Source organism: Vicugna pacos, chromosome 2 (genome assembly GCF_048564905.1).
Source record: "Vicugna pacos chromosome 2, VicPac4, whole genome shotgun sequence".
Lineage (NCBI taxonomy): Eukaryota > Metazoa > Chordata > Mammalia > Artiodactyla > Camelidae > Vicugna > Vicugna pacos.
The window spans coordinates 25,251,666-25,260,467 of NC_132988.1; the positions used below are offsets into that span (position 1 = coordinate 25,251,666).

The 8,802-nt window shown below is 33.3% G+C and overlaps 1 pseudogene; it reads left to right on the forward strand.

Annotated features, from left to right (window-relative positions):
- Positions 1-1,080: 1,080 nt before the first annotated feature.
- LOC102533686 (glyceraldehyde-3-phosphate dehydrogenase pseudogene) lies at positions 1,081-2,058 on the forward strand (annotated as a pseudogene).
- The last annotated feature ends 6,744 nt before the right edge of the window (positions 2,059-8,802 follow it).

Genomic DNA, 8,802 nt, shown 5'->3' on the forward strand with positions numbered 1-8,802 from the left:
TTGGTGATTTTAATTCAAACATATGTGTTTCTTATTTCATCCAGTTAACATTCCCTTAGATTAGATTGTATATTTACCTCTTATAACTCTTCATTTCTTTCTGCTTCTCTGTGCTACCATCTGGAGAATATTCTTTTTCTTAAGTTACACCATTCAATATTTCTTTTTTCTGTGCCTGTTGGTGCAAATTCTCTAAACTTCTCTTTCTCTAAAACTGACTTTTTTCACTTACATTATCATAAAATATTTTGTGCTGAGTTTGTATTTAAAAGTTGGCAGTGTAATTTCTTTAGATTTTGAATGCATCATCCCTTTATATTCTAACTTTCATTTTTTTTTCTATTACTATTATTTGTGTGGCAGCTGGAAGTCTAATTATTGTCCCTATAAAAGTAATTAGTTTTAATTCCTGATTATTCATGAGATTTTCTCCATGTTTTTACTTTTCAACAGTTTCATTCTGATGTGCCTTAAGACATTTCTATTACTTTACAGTGGGTCTTCTTTTGAAGTCTGGGCCTGAAGAGTCCATTTCGCCCCTGTAGATTTGTTTCTATTGCCTCTTTTAACTCCTGATTTGGACCATGGTGCATTTGCCTAGTTCTATTTGATTGAGTATCTAAAACTGTATACAAGAAAGTGTAGAAATAAGAAGAGGAATAGGATAGTATAATTTTTCTTAAGAAAGGATTTACATTTGTTCCCTGGGATCTTTATTTGAATTCCAGAAAAAAGGTAAACTTAATTTCCCCTCAAGGGCTGTCTACTTCCTGCAACAGTTGATCTCTAAGTGTAAACCCTCAGGGTCCAAATGTAAATTAAGAGAAATTAAATTAGTTCTACTTTCTTTGACACATTCTACCTGAATTTGTGTGTGTGTGTGTGTGTGTGTATGATTTTGGGTCTGTGAGTCTCTCAAAAGCACTTTTCACATTATTAGCCTAACAGACATTTCTTTGAGAACTGACAGACCCATTTAGAGAAAAAGATGTTCCAAAATACTTGGCTACACTCTCTGCTCCTCCTTGTTCAACAGACAGCCTCATCTTCTATGAATGCCAGCTGCATCCTTGAGATACAATGGTGAAGGTCAGAGTGAATGGATTTGGTCATATCAGGCGCCTCGTCACTAGGGCTGCTTTTAACTCCAGCGAAGTGGACATTGTTGCCATCAGTGGTCCCTTTATTGACATCAACTGCATGGTCTACATGTTCCAGTATAATTCCACCCATGGCAGGTTCCCTGGCACAGTCAAGGCTGAGAACGGGAAGCTTGTCACCATCTTCCAGGATTGAGATCTTGCCAACATCAAATGGGTGATGCTGGTGCTGAGGATGTTGTGGAATCCACTGGTGTCTTCACTACCATGGAGAAGGCCAAGGCTCACTTGAAGGCTGAAGCCAAGAGGGTCATCATCTCTGCTCCATCTGCTTGATGCCCTTGTGTTCACAATGGGCGTGGACCATGAGAGGTATGAAAACTTGCTCAAGTTTGTCAGCAATGCCTCTGGCACCACCAACTGCTTGGCCCATCTAGCCAAAGTCATCCATGACTACTTTGGCATCATGGAGGGGATCATGACCACAGTCCATGCCATCACTGCCACTCAGAACACTGTGGATGGCCCCTCTGGGAAACTGTGGTGTGATGGCTGAGAGGCTTCCTAGAACATCATCCTTATTTCTACTGGCACTGCCAAGGCTGTGGACAAAGTCATCCTCTAGCTGAATGGGAGCCTCACCAGCATGGCCTTCTGTGTCCCCATCCCCAGTATGTCAGTCATGGATCTGACATGCAGACTGGACAAAGTTGCCAAATATAATGACATCAAGAAGGTGGTGAAACAGGCATCAAAGGGCCCCCTCAAGGGCATCCCGGGTTACACTGAGGCCCAGGTCTGTGACTTCAATAGTGACACTCACTTTTCCACCTTCTATTTTGGGGCTGGCATTGCCCTGAATGACCACTTTGTCAAGCTCATTTCCTGGTACAACAATGAATTTCACTACAGCAACGGTGTGGTGTACCTCATGGTCCACATGGCCTCCAAAGAGTAAGAGCCCCTGGACCACCAGCCCCAGCAAAAGCATGAGAGGAGCAGAGTGACCTTCAGCTGCCATGAAGTCCTTGCCCTATCTCAATGCCTGAACACACTGAGAATCTCCTGACTTCCACACAGTTTCCAGCCCAGACCCCCTGAAGAAAAGAAGGGGCTTAGGGAACCTTACCTTGCCATGTACCATCAGTAAAGTTCACTGAACCCAGAAAAAAAAAAAAGTGGCTAAACTATCATTTTTCAATCTCCAGAATCTCTGTCTTACATTTTTCCCATTGTTTCATTGGGTCTTTGATATTATGTACATGTAAATATATATATATATTTTTTCCAGCTTTTCTCTGCCATAGTGGGTGGTTGCCAGAATCACCTAACCCAATATTATTTTACCTTACTCTACTAAAGAAATAATTAGCTGTCTCATATAGGTTGTTTGATATTATCAATATGTTTTCTTTTAAATAAATGTGCTTACTTCTTCCTATTTAATATATATGTTAAGTCAAATTAAGTGATTTTGCTGAATTTAAAACAAATTAGAAATATAAATTGGAAAATTTTAGATTCAGAGTGTCACAGAAATACATTATGATTTAATTTAATTACTTATTTGAATAACTTTAAAAGAAGACTACAAATATCTGAGTATTTTTCACCAATTTATACGACTGCATTAAAATGTGATGAAACATTTTATATAATTATAATATAAAATCATTAAGGTTAGAAATATTTTTCATAATATTATGATCTTGCTATCACCTACCATAAAATTCAGTCATTTTCCGAATTCAGTTATCAATCAATAAAAATAATTTAAATAATATCTTAGTGGCAGATTAAAAAACTATTACATGTTACTTAACATTAACTATTCTGTCACAGATTTTGGCTGTAAATCTAACTATTAAGAAATCTTAGCACATGTATAGTATAAAAATATCATGCACCGAAATTCATACACATATTGAAGTGTATTTAGCCATCAATACCATTTCACAGAACACTGTCTAATTTTTTTCCTATTTTTCCCCTACTATCTGTAAACTATGGATATGATAAACAAGCAAACACTTGTTAACTAACTGTTTTGGAAACACCACACATCAACTTAATTTAATTACTAATTAAGTCCAATCCAAATGGAATGATTATGAAAGAAAGAGGAAAATAATGATCTTTTGATCAAAACATGTTTTCTTCTTTAAGGTGTCTGTTAAAAGACAAAAATCAGTGCAAGCCATTAGTGAATAAAATTCCCATGATGAATTAAGATATGTAAAATTAAGCATCTTAGGTATAACACTGAAGCTTCTGCTGTATAACTTAACTTTTTTCTTTTCTAAAAAATACACTTTGTAAAACGATGTTTTAAGTTACTTGAGTATCATTCAGTGTCACAGTGCATATGGTCAGTATAAAACAGGATTTCTACTACAAATATCCCTGTAAGGCATTCCAGCCAGAAATTGGTAGAAGTAAGTATTTCGGATAGAATATTGGTATAGCGAATCTGCCACATATTATAGATTATAAGTGTTTTTATCATTCTACCTCTATTTACTCACTTGTGATTGAGTTATTATGGAAACACAGATTTCCTAAATGTATAAAATAAGAATGAATTTATAGATCAAGTCTAGGAGTTTGATGATTACTATGTATGTAATCTTTACTTCAAAGAAGGGAAACAAATTTGTACATGCACCTAGTATAATGATATCTTGAAGCAAAGAGCTATTTTCATAGCACATTACATAATAGACTAGGTGTGAAATTAGTTTTATGGTGAATGTATACCCTGAAGGTTGTTAGCTTTTTATTATGTACAGCTTTTTGTACACTGGATACATTAGCATTTTTTATAGATAACAAAATTAATATGTTTAAATGAATGACTAACTATTAAAGTGCACTCACCATTTCCTATGAACCCAAATACTAATTCCACTTTTATTTTGCAATTATAATTCAAAAAGACATTTGCTTCCAGGTCAGCCACACATGTACTTTGTATAATTTAAAGATGAAGTGAAAATAAGAAAGTCTACATTTTCCAAGAGAAGTACTGTGAGAAAACAAATACACATACACAAAACTATATAGTCATAAACACTTTGTATCTTGAATCTAGTTCAGTTTTTGAAGAATCTAAAGATGTGGATAAAATTGTGTGTGATCAACTCTAAGTTGAAATGATAAAAAATAAACTACGAACATTTGTATGAACTAATTCGGCAGCAAGCAACTGAGGGCTGTGTATGTTTCCTTTTCTCCAAATTGAGCTGTTAGGTTACTGCATGACAATGGTAACCAAAAAAGAAACATAGGATGAAAAATATACTTCTCTTATTCATGGATCTTTTGGGAGCTACAGAATTTAATTTTGTTTGTTTGCTTCTTTTTATTCAAAGATGACAAGAGGAACTATGTAAAATGTAAGATTTTTACTTTTCTTACCATTTCATACCTGTTAAAAGAATTAATAAAATTGTGTTTAAAAGTATAAATATAACCAATTTCAATATTTCCTATGTGTGGGTTTTGTAAACATTTAGCACCTACCACACATAAGAATTAGATATTTTTAATTCTATAGTGCCCTTATACTGGAAGATGCTATTATATTCCTAAATTTTATCTTCAAAGTAGTTAATTTATTTCAAAGCAAATGAAATCCTAATTGAAAAGAAAGGAATTGGTAAAGAGATTAGCTGTGTACCATCATGAATATATATGCTATTGAAATAATGCCATTAAATTAGATCTAGCTTTCATTTCTCCTGAATATCATTCAGGTAAAATTTGCTGTAAAGAAGTGACACATATGGTCAGGATTTTTTTTCCTAAAGCAGTTTTTCCAATATAATGCATAATCTTTACTATCTTTTCAATTATCTTACAGGGAGATTTAAAAATTTAGGGCACTCAAAATACATTTTACTTTACCCCAGATAACCAGAGAATTATTCCAATCCACTCCCAGATATCTGTTTTCATTCATTAAAAAATCACTTATCACATTAGTTATCATCAACCAAAAAATGCACAAAGGAGGAATAACTAAGGCTTCCTGAATTCTTAATTTGTGTCAGTCACTGGGATAAACACTTTAGGTAAATTGTCTAATTTTTGTCATCAAAAATTAGAAACAGGTACCATAAGTGTTTTTATTTCATACATAAGGCAACTGAGGCTTAGTGAAGTTAAGTAACTTGCCAAAAATCACATGACCAGTATGTGGTAGAAAAAGATATGAAAGCTTTTACAGACTGTATTATGCTGATAGCAGTATAAACTCAAAGTAGAAGTCCAATTAAAAAAGAGTAGTAAAGAAATAAATATGAAAGTTACTAAAAGGGCAAAGTAAGATTCATTGTATTTCTTTGAATGAGATTTTATACCTTCTCGAAATAATTCACTTTTTAAATGTTGTGCAAGTAAAGGATAAGAACAATAAGTGTAATATTCAAAAATATGCAAAAGCGTATTTAAGAAGGTCAGTTAACTATGCATATTACCAACATTTGTTTATACAGTTTGAGAACAATGTCAGTAATAACTCTTCACAGCAGAAATTTAATTGATTATTTGCATCTCTCTGAAATGCATTTTTATATCTGCAATATTCACCAAAGTAATATGTCAGAATTATCTTGAAATCCTTTAAAATATAATAGCATGAATAATTTATCCCTACTTAAAAATTGTGGTAGGGTAATACTAATCAATACAGAACACAATCAGTATTTACACTGTTGTGTTAGGATAATAGTGATAAATACAGAATACAGATCACAGTCCTTTCTTGACTTCCAAGTACACCTGCCAACAATAAACTACAGAAATGAATGACCATGTTAAATTTACGTACACTCTTGGCCCTCAAATCATTTTTCTAAATCTTCAATTGTGTAAGTTAATTTAATCTGATTTCAAGCCACAGAAGCTGTGCTTTGTCCAACTGAAGCCAAAAGAGATTCACTGTAAATATATGGGACATATCTAAAGAAAACAACAGACTTTAATAGAGGACCACTCATCTAAATAGCAAGAGCTTAGCAAATTCCGACTTTGAGAACCTCTGATAGAACTGGAGCTCCTCAGTGGGAGAGATAGGGTAGAGTTATGTATTACTGAAGTTTCATAAGTACTGTCTACCATAAGGAAGAGGGGTTTCGCCAAATGAAAATCAGGGTAATATCAAGAAAGGAAAAGTTAGTAAATGGAATGCCCACACATAAGTTAGCCAATACATCTATTCATCTAACTGTAATTTTTTTTCAAACTAGTTAAAGCTAACACAGCTAGTCTATTACTAAGCATTTCTCATTCATTGTATATTTGGCAACAAGAAAATCATCTTCAAAATTAAGCTATGAGGAATGTGAAAATCACGTCTTCTCAGTTAAATAATTATATCCATATATTTATTTCAATGAAATTTTAACGCTTACTGAGATTTCCAATAATATCTAATCATAAATATGATGTTAAATACATTAAATTTCAGAGCCATAAACCTTGAGACCTACCTTTTTTTTTTTTGTGAATTTGATACCATATTTCACCATCATATCTACGAGCACACATTGAGTACAGGTCTGTTTTTGTTTCTTGCTTTTGTTTCTTGTTCTCTAACACATCCTTAACTTTCCTCCTTGTTATAATATATTTTAATAATTAAAATTATATATAATATATATCAGTTAAGTATTCAATCAACTCACTGATAAAAAAGAATGTGATCAATTTGGATGTTATGTTTAATGCATGTGTTATAAATTAGATATAATGGACAAAGCTAGTTTCTAAGTTTCACATAAACTATATCCTTATGAATGTCAAAAGTATATCAATATAAAAATCAATTACTCTTTTGCTGAAATATATTAAAAATTGCAAAACACAGAGGTTACAATTACTGCAAATTATACTTCACTTCTAAAGAACAGTAGTTTACAAATTTTAATGATATCAAAAATTTATTTAGAGGTTATTGTGTGAGAAAAAAGTAAACTTGACATTGCCATTCCCAGCTGAAGTCTTAGCAGTAATATATAATGTTCAGGGTGCAGTACATTTCAGGAGCATACAAATGATATATATTCATTTGAAAGTTATCATTTCTGGGGTAAAATATTTCTAATAATGTGAAGTTCAGTGTTTATTTTACTTATTTAATCTTAAATAACTTAAGGTGACAATTTCCATATTGTTAGCTTATTTTAGCTTCCATTGTAATAAAAGAAACAGTGTGAACAAAATGTAAATTTTGATGCTGAAACAGAAGAAATAAAACAACTATAAACTTTCATTTACTAAGTTGAGAATATTTATCTGAAATTAATATAATAATTCTGCTTCATTTACCTGACACCATTGGTGAATAAGCTATTTCACAAACATGAATTATCCAAATGACTGAAATTCTCCCAGTTACTAACTGAAAATTTCATTATTAAGTGTTCTGTTAGAAATCCTTCAATAACTTATGACACACTTTTCTGACTCATTTTATAGTAGAGTGAATATAATTTAGCCTTTTCTTGTTGATTCAATCAATCATTTTAAATGCTATTCATTTATTCATTTACTGAATGCCCACTAATTCAAAATCTGCAAAGGACTGGGACTCAAAGGATGGATCTCAAACATTAAGTGCCTACTGAAAGCCACTGGGATCATAGGTAGCTAAAATAGTTTTACCTTCCCTTATAACAAGCCCCCTTACAAGGAGGGGTTGGATTTTTTCCTTTTGATTCCTTCAAGGATCTGCATACTTGCTCCTCAATTTTAGCATAAACAAAAACATTAGCTTTTAAAATTCATGTTGCAATGCCTTCTCCCTGAGAACTGAAATCCTATCTTGATCCCATACCTAGGACTCTTTTGCAATTTCCATGGTCACCTAGATTATGGAAACATTGTTTTATAAATGTTGTCATGAAATTAAAATATTAAGAATTAGTACGCTGTGTAAATTTATTTTTCCTTCTCTTAAATTTCACATTAACTTTTATTTCAGGAATTCCATGTTTCTAAGGGATCTTCTCTCACATTTCTTAAGTGAGTCATTACTCTTTATGTTCTGCCAAATCATGAGTAATCTTCATCTTATATATTGTCTAGGACAGAGTAATTAGGCACTTGGCATTCATCACAAATCTTTTGTTTTTATGAGCCTTTCTACAATGGAAAGACCTAAAAGCTCAATAGTCCCAAGACTCCCTTACAGCTAGTGCTATGGATAAAGCTCAGGTTCAAAAAACTGCACACACCAGAGTAAGTTGTGAAGTCACTGCTTTGGTGGTGTGTGTGTGTGTGTGTGTGTGTATGTGTGCGTGTGTGTGTGTGTTTTCCTGAAGCTGACATTCAGTGCCTGGCTTCTGATTTTTCCATTTGAGGGACAGGTAGGTACAGCAGCTCTGACATCTTGGTTCTAGGCAGTTACAATGGTGGCATTTTCCTGACTAGCCTCCTGAGTACAACTAAGGTGTTATGTGATATCTGTATTCCACTGGCAGCCCCTGATTCCTCATTGAGCGAATTCTGCTACATATTGGTAGTAACTTAAGAATGCTCAGCTCAGGCGCAGTTGCACTAGCTCCTGCAATGGTTGGTAAAAATTAATTTACTCTCTGCTTAAAATCAATCTAGGTTTCTATTTCCTGCACTGAACCCTGACTGACATTCATAAAATTTCAGATCTCTTAAAGCAATATGATAAAAATGGATACAGTAA